We start from the raw sequence: 25,516 nt of genomic DNA on the forward strand, positions 1-25,516 counted from the left end.
CTAAATAAAACAGATTCCTAAAAATACAGAGTGTATAAAATGATGAATAGATAAACTGATCAAACGTCAAAATACCTACACATCTAGTTGCAGATTATAAAATCAAAACTTACTTATAAGAAAACATTGTAACAGTTTGTCGTTTTCAAACCAAAAGGTGTTTTACATTTAAATCTAACAATTAAATCTTGTATCTGCCTCACTGCAAGTTCATTATTGCCCCCTCATTGATGTTCTCGTGCTTTACTAAGACTCACCCACTTTAATACATTTCTGTCTTTGTGATGATTTTCCACAAAATGCATAGCTACATGGTAGGGGATGTCAACATTTTGAATTGCTCTTAAATGTTCCAGGACACGTATTTTGATCATACATATAATGTTTCCATTAAATAAGGTGTAACTAGGACATAAGGAACATAAATAGCAAAATCTCTATTGCAATCAATCATGTCTCTTATCGAATGTGTCTTCTTTATCCCTGTTCTCAAACATTTGGGCCCTCCTTATGAGCATGACGGTCCGGGAAGTATGGTACCGGTAAGCATGCCGGTACCGTACTTCCCGGACCGCCATACTACGGGCTCTACTCGCAGGAACCATTTCACCCGCCAGGTGTTTCCTGGGGGGTGTAACTGCACCCACAAGTAGAGCACGTCAGATGCCCCGGCACAACTCTGAATCTGCCGGTGCATCCGACGTCCCCATCAGAATGGGGATGGGGAGGCCCTTGATTCCAGCACCCAAAAATGGGCTATTATTGGGTCTCCCTAACTCGGCATGACCTTTTTCTTGCCCACGAGTGCTGGAAAAAATGCAACTCCGGCACGGCTGCCCCAGAGTTGTAATTAGAGCCTTGGTCTTGGAGCAGCCTTACAATGTATTCAGCTTCAGGAATTGCTATGTGTGGTATAATGACTTCTAACTACAGTATCAACAACACTTTCACCTAGTTTGTAATACTTTTGTGGCTCTTTATTTAATATTGTCTGAAATATTGGCTGACATCTTTTACAACATCCTATGTAAAATATGCTAGTGTTTGTTGAGAATACACCTAATCCTAGAGGATAGTAGCCCATATAGTTATGTTTTGTTAATGTGATTTACAAAGCGCTCAAAGACCAGAAGGCATCTTGGCACTGGAGACACACAGATCGCAACAACAGTGGATCTAAAAAAGTAGGGTTTTCAGCTTGTGACTAAAGTCGAAATTATTCTGGACCTGTCTCAGGGCAGGTGGTAGCCCATTCCATATTTTAGCAGCAGATAGTGAAAAAGCTCGGCCACCTATTCTAACCAGACAAAACCTGGGACTAACCACCAAACATGCGTCCTCAGAATGTAATCACTGACTGGGGACATATGGAACAAACATATCACAAAGGTACTCTGCACCCTGCTGATAATAAACACCTGTGGACAAGGCAGAGGGTCTTAAACTCCACTTGTTTACGTACTGGAAGCCAATGAATAGATTGAAGAACCAGAGAGATATGTGTACCATGAGGTGAATTGGTTGCAGCCTGAGCAGTTATGTTCTGTAACATCGGCAGTTGGTGGAAAAGCCCAGCAGGCTGTGACAAAATCAGGGCATTACAGTAATCAAGCCTGCTAAGAATCAGAGAGCCGACAACTACTGAATGAAGATGGCTGAGCAAAAAAGTTCAGCTCTTCCCCAGTAGACTCAACTGAAAATGCCCAGCTTTACAAATTGCACTGACTTGGGCATCCATGGAAAGAGTGTAGGGTACAATTATCCCTTCGTTTTTCACCGCCATCACTGGTGTGGGAATCTCACCCAGTGTAGGGTGCCAAAAGGGAGAAGTCCAGAGAGTAGAGATGGGAGGGGAACCCATCACCAGAATCTCGGTTTTGTCACCATTCAACTTCAGCTAATTGCTGTTCATCCAGCCCTGGCAAGATTAATTCAAACCAGTATCTGGGTGTCATCAGCATAAGAGTAGCACTTGAGGCGGAAGGAGCGGACAAGACAGACAAGAGGCTGAATATAGATGCAAAAAAGCAAAGGGCACAGTGCAGAACCTTGCGTAACACCACAGGTCAGTGAATGAGAAGAAGAAAGAAAAGAGAAAGAGATTGGCCCCTATCAGTGAGGAAGGAATCAAACCAGGTCAGGGTGGTCCTGGAGATTCCAGCCAGGGCCAGGCAGGATAGCAGGATGGAGTGGTCGACAATGTGGAAGGCTGCTGAAAGATCTAACAGAATCAGGGCACCCACTCCTCCACCATCAACCAGCCTGATCATGTTACAACTACCGACACTGTCACTCTCTGTACCCCACCTCCGGGCAAAAAACAGACTGAAATGGGTCAAAGAATTGAGAATTTTCAAGAAATGAAGTGAGAAGACACCAACATTTCTATCAATTTCATTAAAAAAGGAAGCAAAGAGATAGGGCAATATTAGACAAAACAGAAGAATCCAAAGATGGCCTTTTTAGAAGCGGAATAGTGATCGCCTGCTTCAATTACACCAGATTCACACCATATTGACAGGGGAGGTTAATAGCCTGAGCCATCCAGGTGTTTATACCAGGCAAAATATCCCTCAAATCCATCAAGGGTACAGGTTCGGAGGGAGTGGCTGATTTAAGTATCAGTAGTAAACCATATTGGTGGTAAATAGTAGAAAATCTGACCAGTTACAAGCAGAAGCTCATTTAACTTCTGCAGGGTCTGTAGTATTTAGACCCTGAATTGTCCTGCAGACATCAGCGCAAATATTTTCAATTTTGATGATGAAAAACCATACCAGCACCTCACAGCGTGATTGAGTAGGGGTCATTGTAGGGACAAGATTGACAGTAGATCACAGTGATTTGACTGTTGAAAACAGTTCTCAGGGTCGGTTAAGTGCACTTTCTATTTAAAGAGTAAAGAAAGACTGTTTGGCTAGCACAATGGCAGCATGATAATACTTTGTGCACTGGCGGTACATAACTTTTTCAGTTGTCCCATCAGCATGGTGCCATTTGCGTTCAGCTTGTCTAACCATAAGTTGGAACGCTCCTAGTTCATCTGAGAACCACGGTTTGGCTCAACGGTTATGAGGCCGGACCAGCTAGAGCGGGACAGTCACACTGGCTGCACGACTCAATATGTTCATCAAAGAAGTTAAACTAATATTGGGCAAAGTGATACACTCTTGAGCCACAATAGTAATGAATCATATGTTAGTTGATTCAAATTTGTTTTTAATAGTTCTCGTCTCAGAATGCCTAAAGCTTTACATAAATCTTGTCTGGCAACTTGTGGGGAATAATGCCTCACTCTGAATCACAATCTCCTATCTTTACAAGTAGTAAGAAATCACTTGCTGATGAGCAGTTCCTTCTAGCTCTCAAAATCTCAGCATATAGAATTCTTTGTATATTGCTAAATGTATGTGAACATAAGGCATTCGAGATAGAATTGCCTGCTGTTATTGTTTGGTTCATTTTGGTATGAATGTGGTTATTCGTCACTATAATTAACACATCAAAAAAACTATTTGTTGTTGCTAAAATTCATGGTAACATGTGTGTTCAAATCATTGTCATTAATGGAAGCAGAACATGTTTTGAACTCCATCTATGAACCCTGCCGTAAAATGACCAAATAATTAATGTAACAGAGCCACATCACAAAACATGTTCTGTATTAGTCCAAACATAATTAATCTCCCAGCAGCCCATTAACAAATTGGAATAACAGGTGCAAACTTAGTGTGCTTCACTGTACCTGTTACTTGTAGATAGAATTCCTGATTGCAACAAATATAATTGTGATTGTGATTAAAAACAAAATGAATCATCTGAAGTAACATTTGAGTATACAAGGACAACCCATCCAAGGTAACCAATATATAATCTGTATTTCAAGGTGCATCATTAAGTCTATTAATAACATTACCTCTTTGGAAGTCTAGTAGCATATGTAAGTAGGTATGTAATGTACAAAACTAGAGTGGTTCTGAGAATGAGCTTATTGAGTTGAATATTGGTGTAACTGGTGGATGTGCCCTGTCTTTATAGAAAGTGTGAACCATTAGATGTTTAATCATTAAATATTGGTATTCCTCTTTATGAATCAATTCACCTCTAATCGTATTTGTAAAAAGAAAGAACAGTTGTGCATTTGTTGTAAATGTCTGTGCTTATGTTCCTCTTTTTGCGTAAGATAACCTTATAACATTGGTGATGAGAGGGTACATTTGGCTACTCTGCCCACTGATGTAATTGATATAGGTGGAGCCTATTTTGAACATATAGTGATGTTAGCGTTATGGGTGGGCTAACACAATTACTGCCATGAGGGCTTTTGACGTTGTGTGATAGAATCTAATTTTATTTATCTACTTTACTGAGAAATGTTCAGTAGATGGAGTCTATACAATTCTTTTTTTAGTGCTATTTATTGACTGTGAAAGGTGGTGTTTAAAGGAACCTTTTTTTTGCAGTTTTTTTTACAGTTATTTTTGTTTTCATGAGAGGTTAGAAAGTAAGGTGGGGAGGAAAATGAGAGAAGAGGCACCAACCACAAATGTGGAGCGCCAGGTGGACAGGGGAAGATGTTGTACGTGTTTTGCATCTAAGGTAGAGGGCCCTGTTTCTCATGCTCTTTGATTACAGATTCAAAAGCACTCCAGAATTGCTCCCCCCTGCAGAGTGGTGTGTTGCAGTATATACAGAGTCCTGTTGTCTTCAAAAGATATAGCTCAACAGCCTCCTTTATCGCTTGCGTGGTAGCTGATGGGATGTTGTGTCCCACAGCAGTAGGCTGTGTGTTTATACTACTGATTGAGGAAGATGAGGTGGAGGAAGACATCCTACTACTTGTTAAGAAAGGAGCAGCATTTTTTAGAGCATTGCAGTGGTTGGATTGGGTGTAGCAGCGCATGGAGGTGGTCCCGTAGGAGTACTGTCCAGGTAGTCTGCGACTGAGTACGATGTTGCACCCAGTGCATTTTACTTTGGTAGCTTTAGCCTTTAGTAATTTCCAACAGTGGTAAAGAACTTCCACACCCATAATTCTCTCTTGGCGCTAGAGGAAGGCACTTCCTCTACTATATCTTCTTGGTCCATTTCATTGTCTTTGGAAATGCTGCACTTTATTTGCTGTCTAGGTGCTGCAGTTGGTGGTGGCGGCTCTTGGGGAGGAGGAATGGCAATAGCGGATGCCATTTTAAATATAAATAACAGTTTTGATAATATTCCTCCAAGCATGTGCTGTGTACTAGATTGTAAGAATAGGTATAGGAGCTGTACAAGGGTAAATATTGAGCTCCAAAGTTCCTAGATCAGTAGAAAGTGCAGACCCGATTGCGAAGTGCATATGTGTTCGCGAACACGTCATGCTGCTTGCAAGCGCATGGTCACGTGACACTGTCCAGAAGGTCTGCAATCACATCGGAAAGGTTGATGGATACGAAAAACTATGGAAAAAGTTGCAAAAAGTGTATGGAATTGTTAAAAATGTTGCTAGAAGATGGGAAATGGCAGCGTTTTAAGGGGAAACTATGTAAATTGGATACAAATGTTGCTATATTGGGGTAAGTATGAGATTAGTAATTTGCAGGAAATTAGCATGTACTGGTAAAAACCCATGAATTCCACTGAAAAAAGTTTTTTAAAGGGAACGTTATGGTTAAGTTGCACTAACAAAACCTATGAAATTCAATGAAAAAAACATTGTTAAAGGGATGTTATCGTAAAACCTCAGAAATTTGCCAGTTATGGTAAGCCATGCAAACATAACTCACAACACAATTGTGCACTGCTAAGACTAACACCCAGAACATCAAAGATGGCATCACAAATGTCATTGACAACATCAATGATGACTTTACATATGTGCAAGCCTGTGTGTACATACAAACTGTGATGTGTTGTTGCACTAGGAATAAATAGGCTTGGGTTCACAGAACTGTGCTTTCACTTTGGAGAGCACCAATTTAGAATTTCACACACACATGAAAATACAATTCTAGGTGAATGAGGGGAGTCTGCTATGCAGGTTGAGAGGGATTGCATGGATCTGTATTCCACCTTCTGTATTGGCATTGCCGATCTGGAAGCGTTCCCATGGCCCTATATCCTCCAATTTCACCTCCACCTGCCTGACACCTGTGACTTGATCAAACCGCACAGTTGGCACATAATCTGGCTGTGGCAAACACTATTCGAAATACATTGTTATTTAATAGGCTCTTTGAGAATAAATACATTATGTAACTTTCATAAATAGAAAATAACTTTCATATCTCAGAACTCTGAAATGGATGCTTAAAAGAAGATGCAGGATTAGATCACTCTTAATAAGTGACATGTCTTTATCACTATGATTTGAATTGTGTCAACAAACATGGTATAGGAAACATTTAGTAAATGGCACATGTTACTTTGTTACTTATACATCTCTTTGTGCAGCAGTACTTTCGAAATTCCATGATTTCATACCAGTAAATTATTTTACATGAGTCACAGGAAATACATAATTGCTGTGAATTATGGATTTCAGGAAGTCTAGAATATATAATTAGTCAGTTGGACTCACTGGCCCCCATTATGAGTTTCGCCTCATGGTTAATAAATTGACAGCAATACTATTAGCACCACTGTTTTTGGCAGTAACGGAATCACCAACATTTTTACCACAGTGATGAATTCCAATTTTGAGGGAAGGTGGAGGAATCCTCTATTTACTCCAAAACATTGGTGGGATTATCCCTTGCAGTAATTCTGCCAAAATCTAGTGGCAGATGGTGAACTGTTCAAGAGAGTGGTGTAAATATTTCTCCCAGATACGCCCGAGCTACCGAGCATAGCAAGGGAGCCAAAACTAAAGTTTGGCGGAGTTCTCCCCTGGAGAATGTTTTTTTTTTTAAAATAATGGTTTAAAATTGTACATGTTAGAGCACACATTTTTAGAAAAATTGGATAAAAATCCAAACAGTTTGCAATTCTTTTAGGGTAACTTAGGGTTACTCCAAAAAATCCAATAGATACAAGTCACCAACAGGGCACAGGAGCATTTTGCCAACACATTTTCATGATGCCTTTGACCGCAATATGTGCCAGTATAAAACATTTTCACAATGGCTGTGCCCATAGATTTTCATGCTGGCTGCACCAATATACACTAGTATCCCCATATAACAACATACTCATGTTTACTTTGTACATTATGTCAGTAATGATACTATAAGAATATATGTCTATGCTTGTTCTGCCAATACATGGCAGTATCCTCACGTAAGCACATACACTATTTGGCTTTATCATTACAAATTCATGCCACAGTATGAAAACATGTGCAAACAGACTACACCAAAATGCAAGTCTTCCTACATAATAACACTAATCATTATTTTTTTTTATTTGCGTCAAAATTGAAACACCAATTTATTTAGCAATGTCGAAGTAACTTTAACAGAAAATCCTCTGTACAAATATCACAAAATACATGACAAAAAAGAAAAGACCATAAATACGACTTGTTTAATCTACAGCAATCCTTCTTGTCCAACGAGAAATATAAAAAGAAGATGACAGAAAAAAAAAGAAAATAGAAAAAAGAGAACGTATAACAAATATCATATGGCAGCTGAGCCTTAGTGAGCGATAAGTGCTGGGGTCAAGCAGTTCCGACCTCTGAAAGAACGTCAGACAAAAATGTAGCCACAGTGATTACATGCTTCGTTTTTCATCCGTCAGTTAAGGACCTCCACCAGGCTTCTGAGTATGAAATTAAGAAGTCAGAAAAAAAGAGGTCTAAAGTGTTTTGATCGTTCATCTCTTAATGCCTGGTATGTTGTATTAAGATGGAGCACTTATCATGCTTGCTTTTTCAAATGTGCCCAATACAAAATGTCATGCCATAGTAAGAAATAGATAGATTGGCTGCCCCAAAATGTCAGTATAGCCATGGAGTAACACATCTCATGATTGCTTTATAAAAGAGGCTCAATACAAAATGTCATGCCACATTAAGAATAATACCACTAATCATGCAAGCTTTATCAAAGATGCCCAACACAAAATGTCATTCCTTAGTAAGAAATGACTAAGCTGGCTAAATAAAAATGGCATACCACAATAAGAAATGGCTAGACTGGCTGCATTGAAATGCCAGTCTAGCTACATTATAACACTTATCATGCTTGCTTTATCAAAGATACCCAAAACAAAATGTCATGCCACAGAAAGAAATGGATACACTGGTTGCATAAAACTGCCAGTCTAACTTCATAATAACACTTAGCATGCTTGATTTATCAAAGCTGGCCAATAAAAAAGGTAATACACAATAAGGAAATGGCTAGACTTGCTGCATTAAAATGCCTGTCTAGCTACATAATAACATGTATGCTTGTTTTATCATCCATTCCCATAAAAACATGCTGTGCCTGCCCCATGGTGCACCAGCGCCTCGCACTCAGCGATAATCACATTCATGATTATGTTTGAGTGTGAGATGTTGGGAGGCCAAGAGGGGCATATGAGTGTGAGGTGCTGGAGTCCCATGTTACAGTCATGACATGTTTTACTAGGCATATATGTCCTATAAAAAAACGGCCATGCCTGCCGCTGGGGCCTGAGCGCCTCACAGGTATACAATCAATTTTGTGTGTGCGGTGCTGGTGGGGCCCAGGCATGGCATTTTTTTCTGGGCATCTATCATAGATGCCCATTAATAAATGGCATGCATTCCCTCTGGGCCCTCCAGTGCCTCACATCCACAGATAATTAATGATGTGTGCATTTGAGGGGCCGGAGTCCTAGGAATCCCAGGAGACTGGGCTGGCATTCTTTACTGGGCACACCCAGTAAAACATGCGATGCCTGGGCTCCAGTGCTTCACACACACATAATCAAGGTGATAGTGTGTATGCAAGGTGCTGGGGGGCACATGGGTAAGGCATGCTATTTGTACTGGACATGTATCATTGATGGCTAGTAAAAATAAAATGACATACCTGCCCCAGGTGTCCCTAGCTCCTCACACAGGCACACAATCAATGTGATTGTGTGTATGCAAGGTGCTGGGGGCAAAGGGATCAGGCATAGGATTTATTTAGCTGGAAACCTGTGACAGATGTCCAGTAAAAAATACCATGCCCGTCTCCTGGCCACCTGCAGCGCCTCACACAAACACAATCAATGCAATTGTGTATGCAAGGCACTGGGGGGCACAGGCATTGTATCTTTGTACTGGACATCTACCATATATTTCCAGTACAAAAATACCATGCCTAACCCCTGTGCCTCCCATGCCACAAACACACAAAATCAATGTGATTGTGTGTATGCAAGGCACTTGGGTGTGCAGGCGTCAGGCATGGCATTTTTATACGAGGCATCTGTGATGTCTAGTAAAAAATCTACAATCCCTATGGTGGGGATGGGCCTTTATTCACCTTAACCCAAAACAGGCCCACCGCCTAAGAAGCAAGTACAAGGTTGTACATGAAGCATGTGTATTGTACATAGCTCTGGGGAGCGGTTAGATGGTGTTGCAGGAACAAACTAACTCAAAACAATACAACATCAGTTGGCATCTTATATACTTAAAACAACACTCCCAGATACTTTTATTAACATCCACCTCCCAAATATGATTGGACAAAACCTCTTCAAAGAAATCCCCCCAATTCTTCTATTTTCATTGGCCAGTCTTCTCTTGATTATTATCTTCAGGTCATATATATTTTTTTAATTGTATTTATCAAATTCTATTGATTTTACAAAGGAAGGAGCGAAAGTCTCTGTTTCTGAGTTTGTCTCGCATTGTTTAAAGTCGTTCTATCCTTCAAGTAGATTGGTTGGTTGCTCCTCCACTTGACCATTTTCTGACTCAGCTGGTTGGGTTTCTGCTTTGAGGCATTCTGCCAGAGCCACTTCAAGAATCTTAACTGCTGCAATTGTCCAGCTGGTTTTTTTCCCGCTTATTAGTCGGTTCCACCAAGTTTCTTCTTCTCGCAATATAAATGGGTTCAGAAAAGGGATTAGATAGGCTTTTCTCAACGCACACGTTTTCGGGCACTCTGTTAGAAGGTGTCAAACTGATTCGATTTTTGAAGTCTCCTTGCACAGTCTGCAGGTGTTGGTGTTTGAAAGACCTCCTAGAGCTCTGATTTCATTTGTTGGGAGGATATTTAGTCTTGCCCTTATGAATGTTTGTCTTAGTCTTTTATTTGGGAACCTACTAATGACTGTGTTGATGTCGTTTAGGTTGTTGCTTTGCCGCAGAAGGTGGGCGAGAAGTTTGTTGAAATCTGGTTTGTCTTGTGTTTCTATCCAATCCCATTCATCCATCTTTTTCTTTACTTTCATTGGGTTTTGGATAAAATCCTCTTTGGTGCATCCAATTTGTTCCAGTTTTTTTTTTTTCTGTTGCCCAGGCTGATAGAGCACAAAATACAAAAGGGAGATTGTAAAACACTATCAGCTTGTATTGAGGTGGAGCGTCTGTGATGGTTATTTTTCTGTATAGTGACATTGCTTTTGCGTCTACTGTCGCTTTCAGTGATAAGCGTCCTAGTTCTCTTGTTATTGCCGAGATGGCAGTTGATTTTGAAAGAAATCACTTCTCTGCAGAAGTAGCCTTCCAGCTTTGCCCAGAAACCCAGTGGAATAGTGAGAAAGGCTTGGCCTCCGTATGTCAAGGAGGGTACCACTTTGGCTTTGTAGAACTTTATCACTGGGACCATCGAGAAACGCCCACACTTTTTGTCCATAGCTCGAGCCTGAGCTGCAAGTTTCCGGATTTTTTCCCATAGATGGCTCTGCATTTTTGCCTCGTTCCCTGTACTGTTGGTTATCACTCCTAGGTTTCTGAAATCTTTGACAACTTCGATCTTAGTATTCTCAAGGTTCCAGCAATGTGTTTTCTTTCTTGTTGTTGTTTTCTCAAAAATCATGATCTTTGTTTTTTCTATATTTATTTCAAAGTTGTTCTTCGAGATGTAGCTGGCCAAATTGTTTAATTAGCGTTGCAACCCGATCGGGGTTAAATACAGAACGATGATGTCCTCAGCCTTGGAACTATGGTTTCTCCTATTTTTGGGGGGAAAGTTCTGAGTTCCTTGACTCAGCCTTTATAAGTCCCCGAGGAATGCTGTAAATAGAGCCGGGGCTAGGGGGCACCCTTGCTTTACTCCTCGGTTGATTAGGATTTCGTCTGATAGGGCTCCGTTTTGGTTTAGCTTCACTCTCATTGATGTTTTCCAATGGAGTGCTTTGATGGGTTCTAGGATTTGGTTTGGGCACTTCAAATCTTCCAATTTGGCCCATAGCAGGGCACAATCTATCTTGTCGAAAGACTGTGTTAGGTCGACAAAGGCTATGAAGACCTTGGATTATTGTGCTCAAGATTTGTTCTTTATGATGTTCAGGAGCATAATGTTTACTGTTGTTCCAATGTTCTTCATGAAAATCGCTTGGAATGGGTCCCAACTAGGAGAGTTTTTTGCCCATCTTTGGAAGCCTTTTAATAGGAGAGAGCCGTAGATTTTCCCAATTGTGTCCAGCAATGCTATTGGCCGATAGTTGCTGGGATCGGATCTGTTTCCCTTTTTGAAAATTGGAACAACCGTCGCCGTTGTCCAAGATCGGGGTATTGTCTTAGTGTTGGTTGTTTCTTTAAAGACGAGAATGATGAATGAGGCCCATTCAGCAGGGTGGTTTTATAGGTCGATGTTTGTTATCCCGTCAGGTCCTGGAGCTCAGCTGTGTTTTAGTTTTCGAATCGCTCCTTCAATGTCTTCTTTATTTGAAAGGTCTTCCCAGGGGGTGATACAAGCAGAATTACACGGCATGTGTGGTCGAGGATGGAGTTTGAAATAGACCGGTGAAGTGTGTCTTCCATCTTTCTTCACTCACCGTGTTGGATAGCATGTGGTCATGTTTTGTGTCAGCTGTTTTTACAAGGGACCAAAATTCTCTGGAGTTTCTCCCCATGACCTTTTTTAGCTTCTCCTCTGAATCATGTTGGTAAAGTGTCGGACAATAGGACTTGATCCAGGACGTGTATTTCTTTGCCTCTTCTTGAAACTTTTTTTTGATTGGGGCTGGTCTCGATTTGGCAGCCTGTCGCTTTAGTTTCCGCAGAACACAACGTTTGTCCACAACTAGTTTGTCATAGTGTTGGGTCCCTTGCTGTTCACCTTTTCGATTTTTTGAAGGTCCATCCTGGTATTGAATAAGGAGGGGTTGGTAGTCGATTTCAACCCTTCTCGTATTGGGTCTTTTTTCAAGTTTCCTTTTGTAATTTGATGTCAAGTCAGCTTTCCTTTCTCCTGTAAGTCATAGGCGATTTCCTTGGTTTGTCACCTCAACTTTTTCTTTCCTTTTAGATTTTGAGGGCTTTTGAGTGATCCACATTATTGGTAGTATGTTATGGTCGCTTGCTTTGGTTCTAAGAACCTTGACTGAAGTTATAACGTTTAGCATTGACTCAGATGCGGATATGTAGTCTGTGGTTGCTGTTTGGCTGCTTCTTTCCCAAGTGGGAATTTTTGAAGAGATCTGTGTGGTGTTGTGTGTGTTTCTTGAGTCCATTAATTTCTGCCATTGATGTCCTCTTGAATCGCCTCGAGTTTGGTGCTGTTTGTTGATGAGTGGGAGTTTAAGTTCGGGCATTTAACATTTAAGTCGCCGCAGATGACTTATCAGTGTAGTGTCAGAGTTTGCTTGTATCTCGTCGATTTCTCATTCTATTGTCCTTAGAAATTTGTCGTCCGAGATTGTGCTGGGATTCCAATAAGTTGTTATTATAGCAATAGGGGTTTCCCAGATTTTTTCTGTTGTTTGGTCTTGTCGGGCCCACCTCACCAGTACGGATAGATGGCTTTGCGAGGTTGGACAGTTTTTTTTTTAATAGACCAGCCACTCCCCGATCAAACTGCGATCAGGTGGCCAGCTAATGGGCGACCTATTTTGCCTCTTGTGGCTGGGGATGCTGTTATTTTGTATCCATTCATTGCTGGCGTGGCTGTAAGATAGGTCTCTTGCAGTTCTATGATGTCAAAGTCACCCAAGTTTGTTTTTCCTGTTTTCGTCAAGTGTTTGAAGCCACGCGTATTCCACGACACCAGTTTTAATGATGTTGAAGTCGAATGCTTTTCTGTTGTGTTTTTCTGTGATGCTTCCGTTTCTTCTCTCATTGATAGTTGCTATTTGTTTGCTGGGTCTGAGGATGGTTTCGGCAGCCATGGCCAGAGTAGTTTTATTGGAGCAAAAGATATGGCGTTTTTTTTTTTTCTTGGTAGTCTCAAGTGCTCCTTTTGTTTCTAGTTCCTTAGCACTTGTTTTCTGTTTTGCCATCTTCAGTCTTTCCTTGTCTTTTCCGCTGCCTTTTGGGATTTGTTCCTTTTTTTGCTTATCTGGGGACCCGGTTCTGTGTGATTTGCGTCAGTGGCTTTGTGGGCTATTTTCTGGCCAATGGTTTGCTTCAGTTCTCGACCTATAGTGGATCTTCTGTAATCTTGCTGTTCTACGGGGCATATGCTGAATGGTGGATTGCGAGTGTACCTGGAGATGCGTAAGGAGATAAATCCTCAGTGGCCTCTTTGGACTGTGATACTGATGTGGCTTCTTTTACATGTAAGTAGGCTTTTGCCTTCCGAGCTTTGTGGTAAGGCTCGACAAGAGTGATGTCTTCTGGTCTCAGGTGGTTGAGGTCCCTGATGTTTTTAAGGATCTTCATTATTGTCCCTCGATTTAGAGTTACAGCTTCAGAGTTTTGATCTGTTTGTTCAATCTTGAAGATTTTTTTTGGCGTCGGTTTCTTTGTTTGCTCTCGGGAGTTCCAGGTTTTACCGGCTCTAGTCGAGGGCCCTTGATGGCGGGTAGGTGAACAACTTGAGGTTCTGCGAGCTGCCTCTTTATGTTCCTTTAAACTTTGTGCTGCGCTCCTTCCCGGTGAGTAGTGGCCGTTTCTTTTGTCTACTGTCCTTGTGTCTTAGTTTACTTCTTGTCTGTGTTGCCGAGAGGGAAGGCCTGTTTTGTGTTGGTAGGAGATCACGGGGCCTTTTGGGCATCTCAAGCTTTCTCCTGAATTGGAATGGGAAGTGGGTGAGCTGTTTCGTCTGTGTTTATTTGGTGACGGTTTGTTGTCAGGTCTTTTCGGTGGGGCATCTATTATGACAACTCTGTTACTTTCATCTGATTCAGGTGTAGAGTGTATGGTTAAGTTTATGGTTGTTTTGTCTGCCATGAAGTCTTCTATTGACCTTGGGGATTTTTGTGCTTGATGTTTTGGCGACCTTTGGGTTGTCTGAAGAGTTTTTTTTTTATGTGAAAATGTGAACAGATTGTCGTGTTGCGTCTTCTCTGATCCTAAAATCTTTTTTCCTTCTGGATTTCTCCTTAGGGCCTGCTGAGGCTTTAGAGGGAGTCTGGTATTTGTCGGTGATCAGATAGTGATGCAGTCTTGCGTAATTGCTGTTTGTTTCTTGTGAATTTCACTTTTAGCTTTCTGTTTTTTTCTTTGCTGTTTGTGCGTCTTGTTGTTTGCTTGTGAATCTGTAGGGAGAAGGACTAGGGAGTGGCTCTGTTTGAGTTTCCGTAGTTGACGGTTTTGTTTTGCCACCATTTTCTAGATGAATAATGGGCCCTTTTGTTTTTTCCTCTTTCTTTAGCCGTGATGAAACCTTCTAAGTAGATTAATTTGGTGTGCATTAATGCAGACAGGGTCTTGTGATACTTTAGCGTATTGTTCAATGCCTCATAGAGTTTTCCGAAGGGCGCCAGAGCTATTGTGATGGGCGACATTATGGACATCATGTCGGGTTTTCTTGATGGAGTTTCATTTGAAGTCGGGTGGCTTTTGCAATGGTTTCTTCCCGGCGTGCTTTGAGTTTGCTCGTGTGTTGGTCTGTCAGGGGATTGGTTTTGAAAGAGATAGTTTTCTCTTGTTGTCCGCATTGAGGAGCTTTTCCTTGTGGGCCTTACATTTGTTGGGATCTGCCAGTCTTATTCTATTTCAGGGCAGGGAGGAAATTGAGGATGGTCAGTGTCTTTGTGATGTTCTTCACTCAAGGTAGGAGCTTGAGGGTTAGTGGGCTGTGGGTAGGTACCTGTCTCTTTTTCCATCTCCTTTGCCTCTACTGGAGCAGGGGGTGCATCCTCGGGAAATGCTGTGGGTTTGGTAGGGGGAGGAGGACTGATGGCAATTGTTGTTTGAACTTCAGGGATTTTTTCCTGCAAATCCTTTGAATCAAGCTGACTTTTGTTAATTTGCGCAGGTCTTGCTGAAAGGGCCTCGTTGGAGTTTTGTTGGAGTAGAAGACCGGACTCCGGGTTGTTGTTTGTTTGTTTTGTAGTCTCAGGGATTTTGGGTACTGTCTTACAGGCTTTTGGTGCTGGCACACGGTCTATTAGCTCTTTGAGGAAATTACAAAATGTTGTTTTTAAATGTGCTTCTATTGTTGCATCTTGCTTGACTTATTTGGTTTTTCGTTGTCTTCGGGTTTGTTGTTTTTTTCTTTTTTCTAACGGGGTATTTGTGAGGAGAGGTCTGTGTGACTTTACTGAGGTGTGTCCCAGTTTCTTGTTTTTTGGGTGTGTCATTCTTGTCTCCCCATTCTTCAGCTGTTATTTCCTGGGTCCCTGTGGTACATGGAGACGTTTTCTCTGTTTCGCTCTAGCTCCACTGGGGGCGCTCGTGCAGCTGAGGAGGTCTCTAAGTCAGAAGCCAAGAGAGACGTGTGTTGTTCAGCCCGACGCGCACAGGCTCTACTGCTCCTGCATTCTCAGTCGCGTGGACCTGGGCAATGATCTCCTGTGGGGCCCCTCTATCTGCCCGCCCCCGCATGTCCTGAAGGCCCGGCTGGCCCCGAAGGGAGAGTCGTGATTGCTGCCCTGGCTCCAATCCACCTGAGCCACCTCGCTTGCATAAGGATGCCTTCAGCTGACGGGACTCTGCTTCGACGGGGGCATTCGTCGTCTCTGACGGCGTCATGTTGTCCACTGCAGATATGGTTCCTTGGCTGTCTGCAGTTTCATGTTTTGTGGGACTGCTTGCCTAATGTTCACCTGCTCGACCTGTTTGAGCAAATACCCTCGCAGCCTGTCCTTCGACCGGCTGCACTAGGTTGCTACTAACAGGGAGGTGGTGTTGTGTGGCCGGTCCGGCCAATGGTTCCTTTGGCTCCCTGTCACAGAGCTTTTCGTTTGGCATATGAGTGTTTTTTTTGTGATTTCTCCTTGGAGGCTGATTCTGAAAGTGGCCGCCGCTTTCTTGGAGATTCCAGGTCTGGTAGTTCGTCTAGTTCCATTGATTGCTGGCTGTTTTGTGCCAGGTTGCTGGGGCCAAGTTGGTCACCTATATACAAGTTGCCGTTTACGAGGGGAGACTTCATGACTTCATTAGATAGTCCTGGCAGGCGTGATCTGGCAATTTGTTGGGGAGGTAAATGGCCACATGCTTGTAACGTTGGACGCAAGCTTCTCAGGCATCTTCAACTTCCTTTGGTGGTCTTTGCGGTGTGTGTTGTTGACTCATTTGCTCACCACCTTGCAGCCTTCCAGTCCTGATAAGGACTGCAAAGACTGCTCAATTCTGCTCGAACTCCATGACCGCTCCGTGGTGCGGGTGAGTTTTTGTAGGTCCTCCCACAAAATGGCAGACAGACTGTAGACTTGAGAATGGAGCACAGAGGCAGCGTAGCGTATCCTGCAAAGACTGCTCAACTCTGCTCTGACTCCGCCTTATCTTCAGATCAAATTCAAAACACACCTCTTGGGATTTGTCCATAGTAGGTAATGAAGTCAGTACATGGTTAAACATTGGTATTGAAAACATAATTTATTGTTGACCTATGACCTTGGACTTTACATGTGATTGCACATGGTCATTTTATGTATTTTAGTAAATAGAGGAAGGACTGCATAAACAGGATTTTCTTTGAACTACTGATTGTGATCCCAATTCCCAGAATCCTGGGCCTTTAAAAGACCTTCTAATTTATGGGGCCACATATAGCCTCTGATGACCTGGAAACACACTTAAGGTCCAGACCCTGGCCTTGTGCCTCATGTTTATTACCACCAAACAAATGACTAACCGCTTCTAAAGATTTTAATACAAAGGGTGAGATAACATCTGTCCCCTTATGGGACTGTAAACCTTCCCCTGTTTGTACGCTGACCTGCTACTTAGAATTCAAGTGTAACAGATAACCATGGACACAGCACCCCATTGTGTGCACTGTGTTCGTGTTGCATTGGCAGTTTTAATATTGTATCTTTCAACGTGTGTGAAGATCTAACATGTATCATATAATTAAATCAATTAGATTCATATGGATTTGCAACACTACACCAGTTTGTTACGACACCCCATCATCAATATGGTGTGCGCAACATGAATCCCTTGTAATAATGGGGACCCAACCTGGTCCACCCCGAAACTACTCCATACGCCCCATAGTCCCAAAGAAGGGGAGCTGATTTTGGCTAGTGGGGAGGGGTTTGTGCAGCAAAGGTATTTTTTAAATGCCCTTGTTGTACAAACTTCGTCCACCCCGATTCGCCAAAATCAGCTTCCTGGTCTAGCACAAACACACATACTAACACACAACATTGATTTCACAAGCACCATACGTTCGATCATTCACAGAAGCACCCGTCATCATACACTCACTCGAAACACAAGCATACACTCATACATACACATATTTAAATAATGAACATAAACGTACCTTCTGCCTGGTCATGAAGTTTGTTTCCTCTTAGTGCATCAGCTCCCTCGTAGCACGAACAGGAGCCAACTTCCTGGCTCATGCACACGTGTGCAGGAGCACTGGTAAAGAAGCGCCCCTCTCTGTATGCATGTGCGGGAAAGCTTAGGAGCACCCCTTTGCACATACAGACATACTTTTCCCCAGCCAGCATTTCCCCAGCGTTATGTAAGGCTGAGGAAGCAAAATGCCCCCAGCCTTGCATGTCTCATAGTGCATGCGCAGCTGGGGAACCGAACTGCCAAAGCACATTGAATAATCAAAATACAACATGTATATTAGCTCTTTAAGGAAGTTGATGCTCATGTGATTTCAAGATTGCCTTTTCAGGCACCAGGCAATTATGAGCCAATTTAGTAAACCCACATTTTTAGTTTGGGCTATTAGGTGGCACTGAAAGTGCTACCTTTAAGCTAAAACTATTGTCAATAATATAAGCACTTTGGCATAAGAGCTTCAAATATGGGCTTTGAATGGGGGTCTGTAATGCTTTTCAAATGGAGATGACATTTGCAAATTAGACGTATGATATGCAGTGTCTGGTCCCATTGTCAGGGAATCACACAAGAGACTACATCACTGTGAATAACATCTACAGTGCGATCGAATCATGGATGGTTGACAACTGCCTTGCTCTTAACAAAAAAATCAGATTATGATCCTGGGTATGATCAAACTTAATCAAGGAACAAATAGACTGAGGATGAGGCGACATGACATCATAACAGTCTCAAAAAATTCTATTAATATGCTGGGAATTGGAGATGAAGTGAACTCCGTCCCTCTCCTCTTGGAATTCAAATCTCAGTAAAAAAAATGACTTCAACTGTGTTGAGCCATAAGCACGTGTTCGATGAAAGAAAAACGTTAGAGGGAAAATGTATGCAGTAAGACATTCATCTCCTAAATCAAGGGCAAGTGGGCAACTGGCTAATATTGACCAAAAAAAGGAAACCGAAACATAAGAATTGGATGGTGATGTATAAAGCGGAGATGACACAAAAGGACGCCAAACGGATTCTTGTGGCCTTGGCTAAAAAAAATGTTAGATCCCTTTAGCAAGTGTTGAACGGAGAAAGTGGGGAGCAATGTACCCCACTTCTGAATTTCATCACTAAGGAAATATGGACAACCTTCTACCAACAACTATTTGAACAAAAGGAAGGTCTGACCCAGATTACCCCTCCAAATACAAGCAGAGGGTGGACATTCCCTCTAGTTATTTTAGATGTCAAACTGTTAATCAAACTGATTTCATCTTGCCTTCTCCCTGCTCCCTTCTCCTGAGGACTCTGTGGAGGCTTTTCACCTGCTTCACCATGCTTGCCCACCTTCACGACCTTTTGGGGTAAGCGTTGGATGAATTATGGAGCGCTCGCGGGCGCGATCACATTACATTGAAACAATCTGACAAACTGCATTTAAATATGTTTTACTGATACTGCTCGCTGAGAATTCCATATTCCTGAAGTGTTTTTCACATTGACTTCCTTTATGTGTGTTCTTTGGGCATCTTGCAGCCTGCCCCATGTACTTTGCCATTTCAAAATGGCCTCTTTGTTCCACATTATATCTGTTGCTGTGGCCTGGTCCTGCTCCCCCCTCACATTGGTTGCACTTGGCTCATTAGCCAATCGAAGCAACCAGGAGGTGGAAGCAGGCCACCACTACTGAAGGCCCAACATGAGGCCCTGTCTACCCCTGTCCACCACAGTGTGCCGTGCATAGCCACCCCCTGCCCCCAAGAGTGTGTGTGTCCCCCACCCCCTGCCCCCTGAGAGTGTGAGTGTGTCCCTTACCCACCCCCTGCCCCCCAAGTGTGTGAGTGTGTCCCCCTCCCGCCCCATACCCCCATGAGTGTGTCCTCCACCCACCCCCATGCGTCCTATGTATGTGTGTCCCACCCACCCCCATGTCCCCTGAGAGTGTAATTGTGCTGACCCCCTTCCCCCGGGAGTCTGAGCGTGTCCCCTACCCATCCGCATGCCCCTGTGAGTGTGTGTGTCCCCCTCCCACCTCCATGCCCCCTGTTTGTGTTAGTGTGTCCCCCACCACCCCCTGTGATTGTCTTGGTTGCCCCCTTATAACCCCTGTCCTTCCCTTTTCCTGTTATTTCCAGGCATTACCCCAATTGCCGTCCGGCATAGTAATTGTAACTGCCTGTCTTTCTCAGCCACCTTCCCGATCATCCCTGCCTCTCCCCCTCCCCTCTCTTGTTTAAGTCTGGCATTACCCCAATTGCCATCAGGCATAGTCATCGTAGTCACCTTTCTTTCTCATTTACCTGCCCCTCCACCTCCTTGCCTCCCCCTGTCTTGCTAAAACCTGGCACTACCTCAATTGCCGGCAGGCATAGTAATCATAGTCTCCCAATCCCACCCCAGCACTATCCTGAATTTGTCATCTGACCTAGTATGATAGTCAATTGTTTGTTCCTCTCCTCCTCCCTCTCTGCACTCCCCCTCTCCTCCTCTTGTTATTCACGCACTACAACAATTGTTGTCAGTTACTGCTCGTTTCTGTCTCATTATTCCCTCCCCCTTTTTCTCCTTAATTGTTCCTTGCACTTGCACTATCTGAAATGTCATCAGGCTGATTATGATAGTTATCTTTCACATTCTAAATTGTTTCAAGGACTTATAAGAATGTAGCTGTATTTTCCCATGCTCCCTCCCTCCTTGAAGTGCTTTGAAACACATTGTGTATAGGCGCTATATAACTAAACAATCAAATCAAATCAAGAAGGCCAATCATTCTAGAGCTCCGGGGTCCAGATGGCATTACAAATTCCTTGATTAAGGAATCCTCTGAGCTGTGGATTCCTTTATAATTTGAGCTTTTCAAACAGCTCATGCGAGTGGGGTGATACCAGGGTCTTGGAAATCTGCGATAATTGTCCCCATTTATGAGCAAGTCAACAGGGCTGACCCGTCTAACTATTGGCCGTTAGCTTTTGCTAGACTCTCTTGGCAAACGATTTCTGGGTTTTCTCTTGAAACAACTGCAAAAGTGGATCAAGACAGCTGATAGAGAAGACTTGAAGCAGACAGGATTTGTCAAGCGTGTTGGAATGGACCTGAACCTGTTTTTGATCAACATCTTAAAAGGGAAAGCCTTCAATGAGAAGACCAACATATATGTGGCATTCGTAGACTTAAAAAAAGGTGTTTGATAGCTTGATGACTTATTGGAGAAGATTAAATCCCTGTTTGAGTCTATGAATGTTTAGATCCGTCTTAACGCCAAGAGCCTCCTGACCAGACCAATAGCAGCCTTTGGTGGCCTAAAACAGGGATGCCACTAGGCCCCAAAATAATATGGGTTATTTATCTCAGATCTGAGGGAAAGGTGGGATAAGACGAGAGTCTGTCCCCCAAGATTGGTGACCAACTAGTTACAAGACTCCTTTTTGTTGACAACATGGTCCTGGTTGACCTCATACCTATCAGATTGCAGCAACCTCCATGAATACATGACCCTAAATGGACTGGCTATGAACCCAGCTAGGAACCACCTTGGTATTGGGCCCGCGGGGTCCAAGGTCATGAACAGAGTTCAAATGATATGTCAACAAGCAACGTTGATACAGACTCAACAGGTACTCCCCGGGGGCCTTCATTAACAACAGTACGACTGATCTACCTCATCAGCTGGCCCTAAAGGCTAAAGTAAGAACTCTGATTGCTCAGGGAAGACTGCTTCAGAGGAAATACAGAAACCATTCTGTTTCACTGTTGTTGTATTTATTTCTATCGAAGGTCATCCCCATACTAACATGCAGTGCTGAAGGTTGTGTGGGAGTGGGTCCCAGTAGGCCCCCCCATCCCTCCTTTCCTTTAGTGCAGCTTGGACCATGTGCCTCCAATGTTGGGGAATGCCCCCATTGCTCTTATGTAATACCAGCGTCGGCTGGCATTTGCGTAGATGGGGCTGTTGTGCAGGACACGTGGCATTCATGTTGTGCCCCCTTGACTCCATCTTTGTAACTAGGCCTCACTGCGATAATATGAAAAGGCTTCTCTCCCCTCAGCATCACCGCGCACACCACACACATGACCCCCACCTTTTCTCTCACTGTGTCTGAAAAGCTTCGCAGCTCCAGTCTCACGCTTGAGCCAGAGGTAATTGCAACAAAAAAAAAGTAACATCTCACTCTTCCTCTGAGATCCCTGTCCTGTGTGTGAAACGGCTTCAGCCAGGGCCTGTAGCTCATCCATCTCCACAAACCTGCTCATGTCCCCCCACCCTCGCTATTGGAAAAGTACTGCCAGTTTATGCCTGTGTCGTCGCAAGGTATTTTCTAGATGTACCAGATACGTGACCCTGCCATGATGCCCACCTAGCATGCCCTCTGATTAACATCAGACCCCTGTCCCAGTATATTGTCTCCCACTACTAACAGACGCCAACCTGCCTCAGCCATTTTACGAGTCCAGAACCTCAGCGCAACAAATGTTATCATATTGGTCAAGACCCTTAGCCTAATACCCCAATAAGTCTCCAAAAGTGATGAGGTAAATACACAAATGAAGTATATAGGTTTATAATGATTTTTTCAAAGGAGTTGCAATGACTAGTATTTAGTGCATGCTTCATTAAGTTGTATTATGTTAGCTTAGTTAGTGACCACCCCGCCTCGTAGCAACCTGACCCTCACCCCTCCTGGACGCTGCCAGCCGGACCACATGATGTTCACCCTCCCGCCAACTGGACAACCAATCCGGAAGAAGCATCGCCTGCACCCACATATGTGCCGTCACCTTTCAGCCTATCCTGCACTGTTGTAATACCCTATGTTAGTTGCGTCATCTATGACGATGTTTCACTTTATATTGTGCAATTTTTGCCAGAGCGCTCTCGAGCAGCAGAGTTCTCTGGATGCCAATTCTATATAAAAATCTCAACATGGAAAACTCTGGCATTGAAGCAGAAATGTCCTGTTGCCCTGTTCAGCTAAACCGTTACAAATTCTGGAGCCAGCGTTCAAGACCTCTAGAGATACCCTATTAAAAGTGGAGAAACAGCTCTTACCGGCTCCTTAACCATCTTACTCTGGACCTGGAAGAGCTAATTAATAATTCTGCGAGGGTGAACAGGAAATTATGGCAGGGCGATTGGACCAACATGACTGTAGAAAAGAACCAATATTAAGTCCAAACAGCCACGAGAGGAACACAAGGCATGGGCTCACTCCTGAAAGTATTTGATCAAATTTCCCAACAGATGGTATTGGATCCAGTTTAACCGTTTCAGGATGAACTTGCTCCCTACCAAACAGATTTTGAAAATCTATGGACATGTCTCATTCGATGAAGAATGGAAGAAACACTGAAGCACATAACCCTATTCTGCCCTGGGTTAACTGACACATGAACCAAATTCCTGGGCCAGATTGTTGAGGAAAGGCACCTTGAAGATGCAGAAGTATTTTGGTCCTTTCTGGCAAAATTTGCTCTGGTGAAGTTCTTGAAGGATGGCTTCGATAATGATGGGAAAGGAACTTGAAAGAATGGGACTTTTGTTAAGTCAATGAATATGAGGGACTTTACTGTGTTTTTTGGTTTTGGAATGGGGATTTGCTGCTCCTTGTCTTTTCTGTTTTTTTTAATATATAGATAGGGCTGTTGCTCATCCTTTTTAAATCAGTTTAAATATGTATCAATGTCTTACAACACAAAATCGACAATGTTGTGATATATGTCATGTAGTGTTGGAACCCTTACTGGATAATTATTGCCTCTATTAGCTGAGAAGAGTCCTGCAGATGCTTGGCCTGCATGGACCCGCAATCCAACTTGTTGTGCTTGACTTCACACATAAATTGTCTGGCTCACCCCACCTCTATTTTTGTCCTTCGATGCATTCCCTTTCTGTTGTTTTCTTTCCTTGCCATTTTTAAACCAACTGTAAAGTGTTAAATTTAGAAACTTGCAATAAGACATGAAACCCCACAGTGCTCATATCAGAGAGTATCTCAGGATTTTAGACCTGAGATCCTCTCTGACGTGAACACTGTCCTCTGTGTGTTTCCAGGATTTCCCTCGCATTCAGGATGTCTAGTTCCCCGCTGCCGGCATGCGTCGTTTTGCCAACATTGGAGAGCAAGAAATATGTAGTGAAGGCAAAATCCGGCAAACACACATAGATGACGGTGCTCACAGATTTTGAACATTCTCCTCTGCGTGTTCACAGGATTTTGTTTACACAAATCAGATTATATTCTGAAATGACAAAAATATAAAATAAATACTTATGTGAATGAAAAAAAAAAGTATGATAGTAATTTTGTTTTCACAATTTGGAACAGAAGAATACAAGTACGTGAATGCAAAATTATGCCAGCCTAAAAAAATCTTCTATGCGTTATTCAGTTCTTCAGTCAAGTCATAAAGACGCACAAAAGCACACCTGTGTGGCAATGCTATGGCCTGATTTGATGATTTGAAACATTGTTTTTCAATGGGAAAATCAATGTCAATGCTTCCAGAATAAATTAACTGCTTGTAGAAGTGCCTTTTTACTGCTTGGGAACTGTCATTTAAACTTTCCACCTGCTTAAGAAATGATAAGCAAGAATTTCTGTTGGTTAAGGGCAATTTTGACCGTGCTGCGTGGCTCCCCTTTTCTCAGCAAGCAAGTCTACCGCCTAGGGCAGCATTTCACCTGTTCTTAAGTGCAAATACCACACAACAGAGATTCAAGGTGAGGCTGGTGAGTATTGCAAGTAGGGCAGGGCAGCCCTCAGGACATTTTTGCAAGTTACACTTGATTTTTTGTATCATTTATTAGCCATCTCCTTGATTGAAACATAATAGAGCTTAAATGTTCATGTTCCCCCTCGCCAGACGGTGAGCAAGCTGTGTCCCCCTCCCTCCCAGGTGACTTTGAGAACCCGAGGAATACATTAGGTTGAACTCTTGCTGTGTCTTCACCTGAAGATACAGGAGACTTGAACTCTCCTCCAATACCCTCAATGGGACAGTAGAATAGAATGCCAGTAAGTGTGCGGGCTCATCTCCTGGAAACTATTTCCGGGTCAACCAAAGATGGTTACTTTGCCATGTTGTGAAAAAGCTAGGCTTTATGCCAGTTACCTGCACTAGCAAATTGCTGTGAGACTTTTGCATCTCCCAATGCCCCCCTCCCTCCAATTTTATTGGCTTGTTTGTGCAGCAGTTTTCTCTGGTGTAGCGCTTTCCTGGAAGGGGCACTCTTAAAGCAGACACTACATGCATCTTGGATTTAGGTTCTATATAAAACAATGAATACAAATACAAATAGAAATCTTGTTTCCCTTGGCAAGAGAACACTCAGGATCTCAGGGTTGCTTGTGTTCCAGTCAGCAGGCATCACTGGCCGAACTGGTAGCTTGCCAGTTTTTATGCTCATGTCCAACCCACTTAACACCAGGACAGGAATGCACCAAACTATCTCTGCACCTTCGCTGCTGCTCCAATGCTGCACCCTGATAAGTGGACATACATAGATTAAGGACAACAATATTGGAAATGTTTAACTGTAGGTATGAAGTACGGGCAGCATGCACTTAGGGTGTGACCATGATGGGTGATGTACTAGAGTGGAGGCAGAGGAAGTGAGGGACAGAGGCAGGTTTTTAGCAAGGGAACATAATTAGCTTTGCTAGCTAGGATGGATTGTTGGGTCGAGCGAATGCTGATGTCTGAGCACAGAATGCAATCTATAGGTCACATGTTCAATCCCATTGAGATCAGGATTTCATCCATCTGTGATTGACCAACATTAGGAAA

General features: G+C 42.9%; 1 protein-coding gene across 6 annotated transcripts in view; it reads left to right on the forward strand.

Moving 5' to 3' along the window:
- GULP1 (GULP PTB domain containing engulfment adaptor 1) overlaps positions 1–25,516 on the forward strand; it is a 2,063,281-nt gene that overhangs the window by 909,377 nt on the left and 1,128,388 nt on the right. The window lies entirely within an intron of this gene.

The sequence above is a fragment of the Ambystoma mexicanum genome, chromosome 9, assembly GCF_040938575.1.
Source record: "Ambystoma mexicanum isolate Mex_15411 chromosome 9, UKY_AmexF1_1, whole genome shotgun sequence".
In the NCBI taxonomy this organism is placed as follows: domain Eukaryota; kingdom Metazoa; phylum Chordata; class Amphibia; order Caudata; family Ambystomatidae; genus Ambystoma; species Ambystoma mexicanum.